Here is a 16670-nt window from a genome sequence, read left to right on the forward strand (position 1 = left end):
TGGATTGCTACAGCAAGAATACCATAGACTGGGTAGCTTATAAGTAACAGAAATTTATTTCTCACAGTTCTGGAGGCTGGGAAATCCAACATCAAGTTACCAGCAGTTTAACATCCCATGAGGGCCTGCTCTCATGGGCAGTCTTCTTCTAGATGTGTCCTCACATGAGAGAGGAGAATGAGGTAGCTCTCCGGAGTCTCTTTTATAAAGGCACTAGTGCAATTCACGAGGGTTTTGCCCTCGTGATCTAATCGTTTCCCAAAGGCCCCACCTCCAAACACCACCACAATGGGTATTAGGTTTCAGCATAGGAATTCTGGGGCAACACAGTCTACTGAAAGAGGAAAATAGAGGGTTAAGAGAAGGCAACCTAGAATGCAATATGGAGAGGAAAAATGTTTATCTTTTCTAAGTGTTAAATTATGCCAATCCTTGCTATTTACAAGTGTGGCTGTATCAGTTTGTCACATGTCACTGAGGTTATATATTTAATGAATGAAATATATGTCTGCTTATAAAAAGAATATCAGGCATGGAGTAAGGACCTCTGCACTTCAAAATACTCTTATTTGTTATTTGATTTTTGATTCAATCATGTAGCTTCTCATGGTTTTACTTTGACTTTCAAGGCTTCTTTTTCTCTTAGCTGAATTTCTGGCTCTTTACCTTCAAGTGCCTCCAATGCTAGGCTATTAGTTGAAACCAAAATCCATTTGCTGAGAGCTGCACTTTGAACAAAAAAAACACAAGTTTTGGCTTGACAATTGTAGCTGCATTCACTCTGTTGCTAGGAAAATCAGGAGAAACAAAAAGTGATGCAAGATGCTTCCAAGGTTCTGTCTCTTACAATTCCTTTATGAAAATACAGTCCTCATCTGTTTGTTGTTACTCTTTTTTGTTCAGTCAGTATTGTGTTCTTATGTTGAATGAACTCTTCTTTCTCTTGAGAAGTCAAAATAAATGCTCTTGAAAGTGTTTAGATTTGTCTTTGCTGTTTTATGTCATAATGGTCTATTTTGTCATGATTTTTTTTTCTTACTGTGCTTTTTGACTTTTAGTATTCTGGGGATTTTAGGAGAGAAGCAAAATATATAGTATAAAGTTGTATTACCAAGGATGAAAAATTACTAAGGATAGCTCTTATTGTAATGTTTCATAAGAGGTTTATTGCCTGCTGTAAGCTTTTAAAGATGCCATGATTTTTGTGGACTTCAGGTCAAAACTGTTAGATAAGGTTTAAAGAGTCAGAAAAAAGGTCTATCATTGTACAGTTCTTGATTACATTCCTTTAATACAAAGTTCCTTGTTCTCTTTAGTAAAATTAGTGCTTAGTACGTAAGATGCTAAAAGTGATTCTAGTACCAATTACAATGTGTGTGAAGGTATGAGTTTCCCCACAACAAGCAATGTTCAGACACCAGCTGGGTTTCCCAAAATTCAACTCAGTTCTAACATTATTGGCCCTGAGGTAGCATTGCATTCCACAGATGAAGGGCTCCATCCAAAAAGACCACCCTCCACTTCAAACTTCAAATGCAAGCCCAGGTTGTTAACTGTACTTCTGACTGACACAGACTGCCATGACCCCCTCCTTGGGTTCCCCTCCTTGCAGCTCACAAATCTCAGGAAATCTGTTTACTAATTAGATTATCAGTTTATTTCAAAGGATATTAGAGAATATGAATCAACGGCCAGATAGAGAGATACATGGGTGAGGTCCTGAACAAAGGAGCTTCTGTCCTCATAAAACTTGAGGCCCAGAAATATGGCACCCGGAAGTATTCTGTTTCCCCAATCTAGAAGCTCCCAGAACCCCATCTCTACCTCAGGAGCAGCTAGATGGAATAAATGTTTAGGGCAAAATTATGGGGAAAAGATAATGAGTTTCAATGCTCTCTCCAGGCAAGCCACTCTCCCTGTATCTCCACAGGTTCACCAATGCAGAAGCTCTCCAAAGCCTCTGCTTTTGGATTGTCTATGGAAGCTTCATCACATAGTCATGATTTATTAAATCATTGGCCCTTGGCCAATAATTCAACCTCCAGCCCCTCTCCCTTCCCTCAAGGAAGTCTTGGGGTGGGACTAAAAGTTCCAACCTCTAGTCACATGGTTGGTTTTCCTGGCAACCAGTTCCCATCCTTAAGTGGGGCCCAAAAGCCACCTCATTGACATAACAAATGACACTTTTATTGAAAGTAGCTCTTTTGCCCCTTTCCTGTTTGCCCATTTCTGTTCTCCTCTTTCCTTAAAAGAACCTAATTATAGGGATGAGATCACTAAGCAATTGAAACTAACTACTGACTTATGTGTTCCTGAATGTACACCATGCCCTGTCTAACCTGTTGATTCTTTTCCTAGATAAAAAGAATGAAGAATTAAGCAGTTAAAAAATGACTAGCTCTCTACCGTCAACAGCCCCAAGTAATCCTGCAGGCAGATCATGTAGGTAAGATAATATCTGAAGAAAGAGTCAGCCAGTCTGCACTCAATGGAGCATGATGCAGAACCCAACCTCCTGCCTTGATGATTCACTGAGATTCTCCCCCCTGCCCCATTTTTCCTTTTAAAATCTGTCATCGTTCAGCAGAATCTTCAGGGGTGGTCTCTGGACCCGAGTCCACCTTCTCCCCAGATTGCTGGGTTTTCTGATTAAAGATTAAAACACCTTTCCTCTCTACCTACACTTGTCTCTCGAATTATTGGCTTATGACCTGAGAACAGCCGAACCTGGGTTCAGTTACATAATCACTCTCTCACTTAGGAAACCTCAAGTGTTTCAGGAGCTGTGAGCCAGGAACTGTGGATGAAGACCAAATATACATGAGAAATATATCTTTGGTCACCTGAATGGCAAATATGTATTTCTTATAAATCACAGATGCCAAATGATTTCTATCGCTTTGTGTAGTAATTAACATCTAAATGAAAAATATAGAGGAGGTAACATGAATTTGGGAATTAGGTGGACCTGAAATTAGCACCCCCCCATAGCCATGTCTTGTTTGTTTCTTGAAGCCTTCAAATATTGTTTTTATATGCAAGGACACAGAACTGTGCATTACAATGAGAATCAGTGAGGCATACAGTTTTCCTTGAGAAAGGAAGGTCATGGGTTTTTCTTTTAACAGGGATTCAGGGTAATCATCCTGAGCCAGAAAGGATTCCAGAAAGGACTCCACTGGCTTCCCCTCTTCTTTGAGTTTGAGAGGACAGGTCTGTAGTACAGAAGTATGTGCACAACAGGGCTGGTTTGGCAGGCAAGACATTTGCTATTTCTGAAGTATATATGTTGCTTTCTGTTTCTAACACACCAGAGGCTCTTCTCAATGCCAAAATTTCTCCTTTGTCAAGCTCCATAGGAAACTGATGTAGTCCATGCTCAAAAGACACCCAATAAAAAGCTATGAAGCTGCCATTGACTTCACATCTCCACTGGAGGAAAAAAAAATTATTACAGAATGTCAGGCCAGTCTTAAAAAGTTATGCTTACGCTATTACAAAGGGCTGAGAATTCAGGTTTTAAAATATCCTTCTGGGTATGGTAGCTCTGTGAGAGAATGAATGCCATTGAAGAAAGGTTACTAGTTCTTTCTTGCTTTTCTAATCCCTTTATACTTTTCCTGAAACACAATATCATGCTGTTGTGAGATCTTCTGGCTGGGTGTGGATTTCATTTAATGGTTTCCCATCAGCCATCCCAATCTCAAGAAAAAAGAGTGAATGGGCTTCCATTTTAAAACAAACAAACAAAAAAACCACAACTGGAAACACATTCATTTTTGCTAGTCCACTTACACAAAGAAACTCCAGAAATGTTAGAGCTTTACTGTGAAGAAATTGTAGTACTCAACAGCCAGATCTTATGAAAGCAGTACGTAAAAGTTGACAAACTGTTTACTGCGGCCGTATTTCTCCAATTAACAGTATTGTGTAGATGTATTTTGTATTAGTTTACAGGAAGAGCTGCTACAATAAAAAATACCCCAAAATGTTGAGTTTTAAATGAGATGGAAATTTATTTCTCTCTCCTGAAAGAGTCCATGGTTAGTAGGCTACAGTGGCAGAGGGCCTTGGCAACATGAGATCATGCAGGGACCCACAGCCCTTCTTGCTTCTCCTCTGCCTTTGCCTGGGGTGTTAGATGTGTTGGTAGGGTTGAAGCTGAAAGCCTCTAGGACTGGTTCCCAATACTCAGGGTAGGGAAAGGAATAACAGAGGAAACATGTATATATACATAAAGGTTACCTTTTTAGGGGGGAAAACTTACCACCCCAAATTGTCTCTTTGGTATTCAGATTATTTCGAGTTGATAACAATCAAAACCCAGAAGACCTAGAAAATTTGACCTTCCCCTTAACTGCCTTAAACACTGTAAATAGAGAACCTGTTCCAGGACGGGAGCTATCACCATAGATAACTATAGTAGGATCCAGGTGTGTAGACAGGGAGGAACCTAACAAAGTCTATTAAAATCCCTCTCTGTGTCCCACTAACTCTGCAGGGACCAGCAAACATTTGTTTACCAAACATTTGCTTTTCCATCTTCATGTGAAATACCTTCCTCCCATTTCAAGTCCCAAACCAGTTCCCCAACATCCTCTTTTGTCTTTAGCTGAAGATGGTATTTAAGGTGAGGGGTTCAGTCATTTTGACAAGTTACTCAGATTTCCTGGGTCTCTCCCATACATACATGTTATTAAACTTTCATTTGATTTTTATCTTGTGAATCTGTCTCATGTCAATTTAGTTTTAGATCAGCGAGAAAAACCAGAAGGGTAGGGGAAAATGTCTTTCTCCCCGACATCTTCATCACTGTTGCCCACACCCCACTAGCTCTAACTTATTCACATTTCCTCAGCAAGGTGCAAAGGAGTCTGAGCAGTGAAGTCTCTGGTGGACAGGCACATTCTCAGCTAAATCTTGATCAGGGAATGAGGAAGGAATGTCATATTACTAAAAAGAAAAAGGTGAGAATGGATATGGGGAGATTTAATAATCTTTGCTGTGATATGATCAGAGAATTTCCCCTAGGAAATATAATTGCTATCTTAGGAATATTTAATTGTGGAATATCAGGTTATAGTACTCTGGACTGTTGAAAGAGGCAAACTTTTGGACTGTGGGCTTACAGATTATATGGGCTTGATATGCTTCTTACCAAGTCTCCTCTTACACACACACACACACACACACACCAGCAATTTTGTGCTAATGTAATTAAAAAAAAATAAAGAACATATGTACAATTCATTCAGAATTTAAACAAATGGTGCTGTTGATGGAGCTTAATTTAAAAGTATATCCTCAAAACACATATCACATCCAACTACAGTGTTATGAAGCAGAACAGACATCCAAAAATAAAACAGGAAAAGATTCTGATACCCCAATATATGACATTTGACTGTAACCTTAAAACAGAATAGTTGTCAAGAAGAAAATAAGACTACGACACTTTCCCTCAAGTGCAAAGAAGTTATCATTTTATCCCATCAGAGCTATGAGTTCTGTCCCCAACCTTTGTGAACAGCTTTTTTCTCACTGGCTTTAGGAGACTGCCAACATATATCACTGCAAGAAGTAGGCATATGCAGTGCTTCTTTATTCCCTGAAATGCTTACATATCTTAGGGAATGCACTGTGAAAAGTGCTGAGACTAAGCTTAGAATGCTGAGTGTGGAGGGGTTCATGAACTGTAGTGCTGAAATGACAATTTCAAACTAGATCCTACTCTCTAGTTTAATCAAAAATATAAGAAGAGAAGAGAAAATAAGACTTCAGGCCAGTAGAACACATCAAATGACTCTGAACAAAATTTACATACTGACCTACAAGAAAGAACTTTGTACATCAGCCTAACCATCTCATTGAAATCTGGAAGGAGGAAGTTGTTCAAACATGGATGGTGGTGACTACTCACATGTACTACTTTTGCACTAAACTGATATTCTGAACTCAAAAATGAAAACAGAAACACCAACATGCTTATGAACAGAAGCTACAGAAAAGGGGACAATGCCTTGATGAGTTTGAGGATGTTCATATCTTTGAAAAAATTCTCTATAAATATGATTAGGGAGCTATGATGAAAGAACACCTTGAAATAAAAGCAGAGATAAAATGAGAGGTGACTATTGGAAGGAAAGGGGAGTGAAGTGAGAAAAAAAGAGAAGGAAAACTTAAAATATAAAATAAAGATGAAAATCTTATTTGGAAGCAATGAAAGTTTGAGGTAAATAAAGGTTTTTATTTTGGAGAACACGTTCAGTAATTTCACTTGTAATGCACAGGAAAGTTTAAAATGAGAAGAAAATAATAGATGAATGATTAAGAAAGTAAAAGACATTTTATTTAAGAAGATAATTGAAATTCTAAGAATTATAAGTTTTCAGCTGAAGAAATCATGAATAACAGGAATACAGCCAACAATCACAAATAATAACTACTAACATGTATGAATCATTAATGATGTACATCTACCATTAGCTCATTTAATCTGCAAGAAACCTCTATACAATAGTCTTACATCTGTTTAACAACTGATGAGAGAGTCTTGCAGAGAATTTTAAATAACCTGCCTCCTAGTTAATAAGAAGCAGATGTTGCAAAGCCAGCATTTCTACCTCTAGAGGTGATGTACTTTATATCAACTTCCATAGAGCTGAAGAAAAATTTGATTCTAAAATTTGAAAGGGTTTGGTGTTTTATAGGGTAAAAAATTACAAAGTAGTTCCCTCTCTAGATATATCCTGGGGAGGAAAAATATTTGAATTTGAACAAGTTAAAAAAAATCCTGAAGGCATCTATTAAGGAAAAATACTTTAGCTTAAAAATTAAAACTAAAAATTTTTTAAAAATTCAACAACTCCTTTCAGAATTCTATTTTCTGACATGGAGCACTGTGGTAATGACACTGGAATTTTGATGGAGAAAGTTTAGGATCTAATTGTCATTCACATATGAAAACCTCAGAGGAAAATGCTGTTTCCCATGGACTCCTTGCCTTTGTAAGAAAATTATTTAAAGAGCTAATTTAACCAACAAAATGTCAGTTATAATAAAGTTTCTGAGTAGAAAAGCTGTAGTGACAGAGGAGGCTTAAAACCAAGGAATGAGAACATGACTTAAGGAGAGTTACCACTGGAGTTTAAAAGTCAATGACATGCAGTTAACCTGCTCTGGTTTATAAGGCCTGTCTTTGGTTCTCCCACATTAGTATTTTCATAGTTTTCTCTTGTTCTATTGTAGTTCAGCCACAGGCTCAAAGTGAAAGTTCAATAAATATTTGTTTGATAGATTAATAAGAATGCATTATATTTCCATATCTGAGTACAAGGCTCTCAAATAACAATGTGAATTCCCCTTTTCCTTTGAATGCTTGTAAGGAAGACTGGAATCTTCCTATGTATATATCATCTACTAACAATGGTTTAAAATCATCAGGATGCCTTGATTCACATGGGTGCTTTTCAATGCTGTTGGTTGATATACGTCAGGGGCCCATAATATCAATGGATGAGACCTCTGAAAATCATCCTCCCTGAAACAATTAACTTTACTTGGGATTTGGAAGTTTGGGAAACTACAGGTGCTCTCCATTAGTCCTTCCTGATCTTATTCATCACACCTGACATGAGATGAATGCTGTTGTTTGGTGAGGGGTGGTAGTTGGTGGGGAATGAAATGGAGGAGGATTGAGTAATGTATATACAGTGTAAGGTAAAAATGTGTGTGAGACTGTGCTCCTTGGCAATGAGCATGAATGAGAGCTATAATGGCTCCATGTCATTAACAAACACCATAAGCACATGGAAATTTCCTAAAATTCTCCAGTTATATTGTTCTATCATTTAGTAGAATGAAGACAAACACGATTATTAATGTAGCTGGGACTGGCTTGGCATTGGATATGGGTGAGAGGAGGTTACAACAGAGGAAATAAATGGTACAAAAAGACTGACGAGAGCACTGAAATGAAATATTAAAATAATTCTACAGTTCTCTTGCATAAGACGCTATTGTATATATAAACTGAAAATTCATTTTAAAGACTTCATAGAGTAAATAAAATTTGAGGCCAATAACATTTTTATAAGCTAGGCCTATGATTGAATATTACATTAACTGACACTTAGAAATAAGGAACATACTAGCAGAAGAAAGTAGGATAAGTACATTATTTTGAAAGTCATAACATTACATTATCTTTGTTCATTAGACAGAGATAGATATATTTGCATTTAGTATACTGAAAGGCAGCTGGGATAGCTAGTTTTCAAAATAACATGTATTACTTCCCCACAACCTTCAGAAAACACAAGAAAACAAAGCATAGTTTCTGTAAAGTCAAAAGAAAAGAAAGCACAAAAAATAGGGTAAAATGAATAAGCAGATTGCCAAATTGTTAAATATTAAACAATAAATATACATGAACTGACAATGTTGAGTTTTATCTCAGTCCAGTACTCTTGGAAAATAGCAACAGTTAAGAAATTCTCCTCAACTTTAGGTTCCAGAAAATGCTTTACAGCAAAGAACAAATTTTCCCCACATGACTTAGGTAACACTCATGTATGACCCCTTGTTTATCCATGACAAGGCCAGGAATAGACCCTTCAAATTCCTGTTCTCTGTCTCATAAATGATTACCTGAACTATTTGTCCACCCCACCACCCCCAGACTAGCCATACCCAGAGATAAACATTTACTGGCTGACAGAGATTCCCTGATTACAAAACAATCCCACCTGTAAAATCACCCCACATATAACTTTCCTACACCTTCCTGTAAAAGTGTAAGGCAAAACCACCCTCTGAGACACTCGAATATTCAGATCTGGGGTTCTATTTCTACCGCAGGAGCCAGAATACGGTTCATTTCCCAAGCTGTTTGTTTTTTGTCTTTGACGGTTTGGTGTCATAACTTGCACTTTATATCAGATACAACGGGCTTTTTATACCAAAAGCCTCCCATTTACCCCTATCTTCTGCGCTCAGGTACTGGAGTAACCCACTCAGAACTGGGGCTTCTGGAGCCCCCATGTTCCACAATTTGGGGAGCCCACAGTGAGTCCAGCTCCTGACCCCTCTGTTTCAGATATCTGATGGCCACACAGTAAAGACTGAATTTCAATTCACTATTTCAGTACTCTTTTGGCTTGATTTGGTTGCCAGTGTTTGTTTAAACTTGTTAGAAAAAAATTTCAATTCACTTTCCAACACCCTTCAAAATCCCTGTGAATTATAAATTTCACCACTACAGAAACAATTCAGTTGATTACCTTTGTTTGGTAGAATTTTACTCAAGATTGTCTCTCACCGCCAGTGGACTCCTGCTCTTCCTTCACCTCCAGCAAACTCGGATCCTTTCCTCACTCAAAATTCTCCACACAGATCATTCCCAGCCCTTTTTCTTGCCAAATATTCCTTCTTAATCTACAGTTTGCCTTGTTTGCTTTTAGCCCCTATTACTCCTCATTACTTTCTCCTGGCTCCATTAAATGCCCGTGCTTCCCAATTTTTCATCCTAACTACTGTTATTGGCTTGTCCCCACCTGTGAGGAAAAGTCAATGACCTTAGCACCCACCTCAAGACTTTAAGCCTTGGTCCCATTCAGATTTGCATGATATTATTAAAGATTTTCCAGAATCATATAAGAATAGGAAAAAATTTAGTAATCAATTCAGGCTGGTCCTCAGGATATATTTTTCTGGGCTCCCTGATATACATCTACTTGTGCAGCTGCTGGTGAGCCTGGGAGATGGGCCATCAAAGAAATTAGAACACCTCTGAAGCTACATACAGGCTAAAATCGTAAAGAAGAACAAAAATGTGTTGAACAAAGATGCAAGACTGCAGACAATAAAGAGATAAATTCAACTCTAGTTATAGGTATAGATTAGCCTATGTTTGAAAGAACTATCATGGATTTGCTCTCCATAATTGAATCACATCCACCATCAGCATTGGTTTTGTTAAGAGCTTACAACAAATATTAGATATATTACTTTTAAAAAAATAAATTAGTGAAATATTGCTATCTCTGAAACACATACACTAGCTTAATACCATGAGGACTCCACTGAAGAAAAAACTAAATCAACACAATGTAAACTCATGGCTTTACTTAAACTTAAACAATGTGAAGGAAACAAGCCAGGGAAATCTGCTCCCTACGAAAACTATAGGTAGGGACACTTACAAACGTTATAAAAGAAAGAATCATGGGTCTTGGCCTTAGAATGCAAAAGGGAACAAGAGTACAAAAATCCACTTCCCCAATGATTTTTCTTTAAGCTACCAACTTTGTCACAATTAATTCTCAATGGGCAAGGGAAAATAATAATCCCCATAAATGTATACCCCTCTGTCTTCCTAGTGGACACAAGGGGAACACACTTCTCTTACTCTCCCACCACCCTCTCTTGGAGTAAGCAAACCATATCTGTGATGGGACTTGAGAGTCAATCTACCTTGTGACTTGACTTTATCTAAACATCCTTTTATCTCATTAGGACCTCTCACTACTCTGCATAACTTTCTGCTTAACTCTACTACTTCAGTAAACGTTCTGGGAAAATATGTACTTTCCAATTAGATCATCTGTATTCTTCACTTTTCTCAATGTCTCTAACTCCACACCTATACAACTTTGCCTTTTAATGCCTCTCACTGACTCTATGACAATTCCTGTTCCTGGCAGTGCTCCCTCCTCCCCCACAAGCCTTTAATGGACATAAATGAAGTTAATGGTAGCTGCAGGGATATCTATCAAAAAAGAAACCTGAGTCACTAACCTACTGGGGGCTTTACCCAAGGAATTAGCAAGTATCCCCCAAAGCTAAAGGAAAATCTTTGGCTGACAAATGTACTAAGATAACCACTTACCAAGAAAGCTATTCTTCAATCACCAGCATACATTCCTTTACTCAAGCTCCTTTAGAGTCAAAATTTAAGGAACTTAAGATGTAACATTTTTAGCACCTGAGACTAACAAACATAATTGGAAATAGCCTGGATTTTTTTTTTCATTCACATAATCTTTGGAGATACCCACACAGCCCCGGATCTCTCCTTGGTCTCTCATCTAAAATATAGTCCATAGTCTACTTAATATTATACATCATGGTACAGAAATTCTTAAAGGTCTCCTTCACAAATATCAGTGGAGATGCTTTAGCTAAATGTTTTATCTGTCATTTTGAGAGAGTAACCTCAATTTGCCTCATCTGTAAGAAATATAATCCTGCAAAAATATAAAGGTGAGGCAAGAAGAAGAGTCAGCTCTTTTATGTGAATCAGTGAATTTAAAATTTAAGCTATAAACTCTCTCTTGTGTCTGTATGCTTATGTACATGTGTTTATATATGTGATGTATGTATATTATCTTACTGCCAATGATATGATCAAATTAGATTATAAAATCCCTTAAAGGAGATCTATTCTGGTTGGTTTAGAAATAAGCACTTACATAAACTGCATATTCTTAAAATTTCCAGAAATTAAGGAAATTAATATTTTCAATGTACGTTAAAAAGTATTCTTATAGAAATCACCAAAACATTTTAAGAGTACAAGTTCACATAATTTTAGGCATGTATTTGGCAAACAAGACTTATTTAATATTATTGTTTTAGTAAAAATGTCTTCTGAGTTATCAGTGTTAAGTACAATTCAAGCATACATTTTTATTCTACTTGGGCATATTCTCCCAACAAAAACAGGTACATCTGTGCATGTTTACTAATCAAATAAGCTAGGATTACACATACTAGATGTTTAAATTGATAAAAATATAAATTTGTGTTTAATCAAATTGAATCATTATTCTGACAAACTTTAATTCAACAGTAATTATCTCACCTTGAAGATAGTATCCAAGATCACTGGGTAACTTAAAACCTTAGATTTAATGCTAAATTAATTAATAAGTAGTCATTAAATACCTAGATTATTTCTAGTAAGAGAATACTGAAGTGTAATTTTAAGTATACATACTTTTTTTTCTACTTTTATGGTACAGAAAGGCTGTGTACATTGTATCTGAAGAAAGTGTATGGCTATAAAAAATTGTGAGATGTATATTCATGAGCTCTGTTAGTCTGCTACAAAATTCTGCTGTATGAAAGAAGTTTATAATTATCCACCTCATAGTTACTGTGGGAAATAGAAGTTACTGTGATTAAAAGTTATACTCAATAAATGTCAGAGGCTCTACTAGGATCAATAGTGGCAGAGAGGAACAATTTTATATGCAAGGTGTACAGGATGTATTTTTGTTAAAGAAAAAGAAAATAGTTATATTCTAAAGTAAGAAGACTTTTATTTTCCTAGAGTTAGAAGAGGAAAATGTATGACAAGACCTAATTGAATATATAAAGTTGTAGAACATTCGTGGAAAGGGATTTTTATTTGCTGTGGTCAAAGATGGCTACAGTTCAGTGGATTTATTAAGATTGTTTAAATAGAGCTTTAGTTTAAAAATTATACTGAGGCAAAATTAGAATTTAAATTTCTCTCTGTAAAAATGACAAAACTTTCTTGAATAATTGGTCTTCTCTTGATGAGAGATTAAAAAGGGTTTCTCTTTGCATTCTATGTAATCTTTTAAGGCAAAGATACTGTGTCTTAGAATAATTAACTATACTTTATGCTGACTTTTACCATGTCCTTGACTATTTAAGAGAACTAAGTCTAACTTTTGAAAGATCTAAGTTTCTTCACAGTTGTGTTATTTCTTATTCTTAAAATATTTTTAAATATTTTTTATATATTTTTAAAATATTTTATTGTCACATTGGTTAAATAGGTAGCTGAGTGTTGTTACTCATTAACTCATGATCCTATTTAATCCTATGTTCAAACTTCCTGACAATTTTTGACTTTTTTCCATCCCCAAATCAAATCCAGAATGCTATATTTTGCACCTAAAACTGTCTTTGAGATCTCCCATGTCCTCCAGGAAATTACAAAGAATTTGTTCTTTTGCCTTGTAAAAAGAGAAATGCTAAAAATAATTTGATTTCACATGATGTGAGTTGCATAGGGAATATTGTCAAGTCAAAAGAGATGCTTAGTCTTCCTTATGTTAAATCTATATGGGTAAAATATTATTGATATAAAAATTCCAGAAATTATTTATTATATGGGAAGTTCCTAGGGAATCATCAACTCCTTGCTGTTCAAGATGTTTCTGTTTATGAGTCCTCGTGCAGCCTTGCCTGAATTTATACAAAAATATGTTATTTTCAGTCATAGTTTGTTATTCTTTAAAATATTAAATTGGGTGCAATTTTACTTGTTTAATTTAGATCCAGAATGTTCGAGGGCAGTAGTTTTCAATTAGGGACTCACATCACTTACCTATTAAGTTTTATTAATATATAAATGTTCGACTTACTCCAGACTTACTGGATCTCTTCACTTGATAATCTTGACATATTCTAGCTATAAATGCTTGGTATATTCATGGCATATTAAGACTCAGGACTATTAGATATTATATCTGAAGACTGTTTTCTTTGTAAAGGTTATGTTCATCCATTTATTATATCTAAGTTAGATGTAATATTTACTGTTCTTTGAAAATAGTCTTCATCATTATGTTTACAAATATTTTGTCTAAACTTTTCTGCATTAACTATTTTGTTTTACATGCCATAGAAAAGATCAAATTTCCTTACCAGCTGAATTATTTGTGTAATGAACTTGTGTCAGATCTTTCACTTGTGCAAATTATAGTAATAACCTGACCACAACCATTTTAAGTCTTGTTGTCTACAAATAGATTTCTGTTTTAATCTGATGCTTCCCTGAAGGTGCTTGCAAATATGTCATAGAGACCCAGAAGAATGGACTGTGTCAGGTACTCTTGGCCTCTTTCCACTGCTGTAAAAACCTGAATAAAGTCATTCTTGCCTGTTTAACTTTGGTGCAAGTTTTCCTTCCACAGGAGCCAAGATTAATTATGGAAGCAATGCTTGCAAAGCCCTCGGGAAAACTAGCAAGGTTCCACAGTACAAATTTACTAAACCTTACAGGTGAGGAAGGAAGGCTCAGGAAATTTAGGATATTTTAGGGGTCTTGAGAGGAGAGGAATTTACCCAATCCCTAAGTATTGCAGGTAAAATATCACAGGTAGTTCTAAGGTTGGCTTCCTAGCCTCAAGAGATTTTAAAAGTCCAATCTAACTTTAAAAGCCTATATGGTTAATCCCATTCTTAGGGATTATGTAAATAATGTAAACAATCAGGGTAAATCTAATGAAATCAACCTTATTTTATGATCAAGGACAGTACTTCTTTGAGATTATCTTTGATCAAAAATAGGAGTTACTGTAGAGAGAAATTTTGCTTTTCAATAAAAAAATGATAGCACATTATTTTAGGTTATCAGATTCTGATCCTCTTCATTGTCTTTGTGATATTTTTCACCTCTCAGTAAATTTCAGGTAACTGATGGATATGCAAACTATCTTCTCTGTTAAATTTAATGGACTTCCTCTCCTACTGTGGAAAACCCACTTTTTTACTTATTTATTGTGAAAACACTTAAGTTCTACTCTCTCAGCAAATGTCAATCATAAAATCATACAATGCTTTGTTATCTACTATAGTCGTCATGTTATACATTAGATCCTCAGAACTTATTCATCTTATAACTGAATGTTTGTACCCTTTTACCAGTCTCTCACTATTTCCCCAACCCTATATCACCTGGCAACTGCCACTTTACTCTCTGTTTCTTTGAGGTTGATTTTTTTTTTTAAGATGCCACATGCAAGTTATATTATGAAGAATTTATCTTTCTCTAGCTGGCTTATTCCACTTTACCATAATGCCCTTCAGATTCTTTCATGTTATGGCAAATGGCAGGATTTCCTTCTTTTTAAGGGCTGAATAATATTCTATTGAGTATATACATTCATCCATCATGAGACACTTAGATTGTTTTCATACCTTGGCAATTGTGAATAATGCTGCAATGAACAGGAGAGTACAGATATCTCTTCAAGATCCTGATTTCAATTACTTTAGGTACATAACCAGTGAGGTTACTGGATTAATATGGTGGTTCTATTTTTAATTTACTGAGGAAACTTCCTACTGTTTTCCACAGTAATGTGTCAGTTTACATTCTCACCAACAGTGTACAAGGGTGCCCTTTATTCCACATCCTCACAAGCATTTGCTATCTCTTGTCTTTCTGACAATAGACATCTTAACAGGTGTGAGGTGATATTTTATTGTGGTTTTGGTTTGCATTTCCCTGATGAGTACAGATATTGAGCACCTCTTCAGTTACCTGTTGGCCATTAGTATGTTTTCTTTCTTGGAAAGCTGTTTATGCAGGTCCTTTACTCATTTTTAATTGTTTTGTTTTGGGTTTTTTGTATTGTGTCACATAATTCTTTGGATATTAACCTCTTGTTGAGTATGTGGTTTGCAAATATGTTCTCATGTTCCATAGGTCATCTCTTCACTTTGTTGATGGTTTCCTTTTCTCTGCAGAAACTTTTTAGTTTGATTGAGTCCCACGTTTATTTTTGCTTTTGTTGCCTTTGTTTTTTTGTGTCTAGTTGAAGAAATCATTGTCAAGGAGATTACCTCCTATGTTTTCCTCAGGAGTTTTATGGTTTCAGGTTTTACATTTACATTGTAAGTCATTTTTAGTTGATTTTTTGTGTATGGTTTAAGATTGGGGTCATTTTTATTCTTTTGCATATGGATATTCAGTTTTCCCAATGCCATTCATTGAAGAGACTATCCTTTATCCATTGTATATTCTTGGCTACTTTAAGATTAATTGACCATATATATATTGATTTATTTCTGGGCTCTCTCTTCTGCTCCATTGGTCTCAGTGTTTTTATGCCAGTACCATACTATCATGATTACTGTAGCTTTGTAGTACAATCTGAAGTCAGGAAGTGTGATGCCTCCAGTTTTGTTATTCTTTCTCAAGACTGCTTTGACTGTTTGGAGTCTCTTATGGTTCCATACAAATTTTAGGATTCCTTTTTCTATTTCTGTGACAAATGCCATTGCCATTTTGATAGAAATTGCATTGATTCTGTAGATTGCTCTGGACAGTATGGGCATTTTAACAATATTAATTTTTTCCAAGCCATGAACACAGAATATCTTTCCATTAATTTCTGTTTTCTTCCATTTCCTTCATCAACATTCTATAATTGTCAGTGTACAGATCTTTCACCTCCTTGGTTAAAATTTTTCCAAAGTGTTATATTGGTTTTGATGCTAGTGTAAAAGGGACTGTTTTCTTAATTTTTCAGATATTTTGTTGTTAGTGTATAGAAACACATCTGATTTTTGAATATTGATTTTTGTATCTTGAAACTTTACTGAATTCCTTTATTAGATTAACCAGTTTTCTTGTAGTGTCTTTAAAGTTTTCTATATATATATATAAGATAATGTCATCTGAAAACAGAGACAATTTTATTTTTTTCTTATTTGGAAGGCTTTTATTTCTTAATTCTGCCTAAACGCTTTGGCTAGGACTTTCAGCATTATGTTGAATAAAAGTGGCGAGAGTAAGCATTGATCATTCCTGAGCATACAGAAAAAGCTTTCAGCTTTTCATTGTTGAGCATGGTAGCTGAGGGCTTATCATATATGGCTTTTATTGTGTTGAAGTACCTTCTTTA

The sequence above is a fragment of the Physeter macrocephalus genome, chromosome 9, assembly GCF_002837175.3.
Source record: "Physeter macrocephalus isolate SW-GA chromosome 9, ASM283717v5, whole genome shotgun sequence".
Classification (NCBI taxonomy): domain Eukaryota; kingdom Metazoa; phylum Chordata; class Mammalia; order Artiodactyla; family Physeteridae; genus Physeter; species Physeter macrocephalus.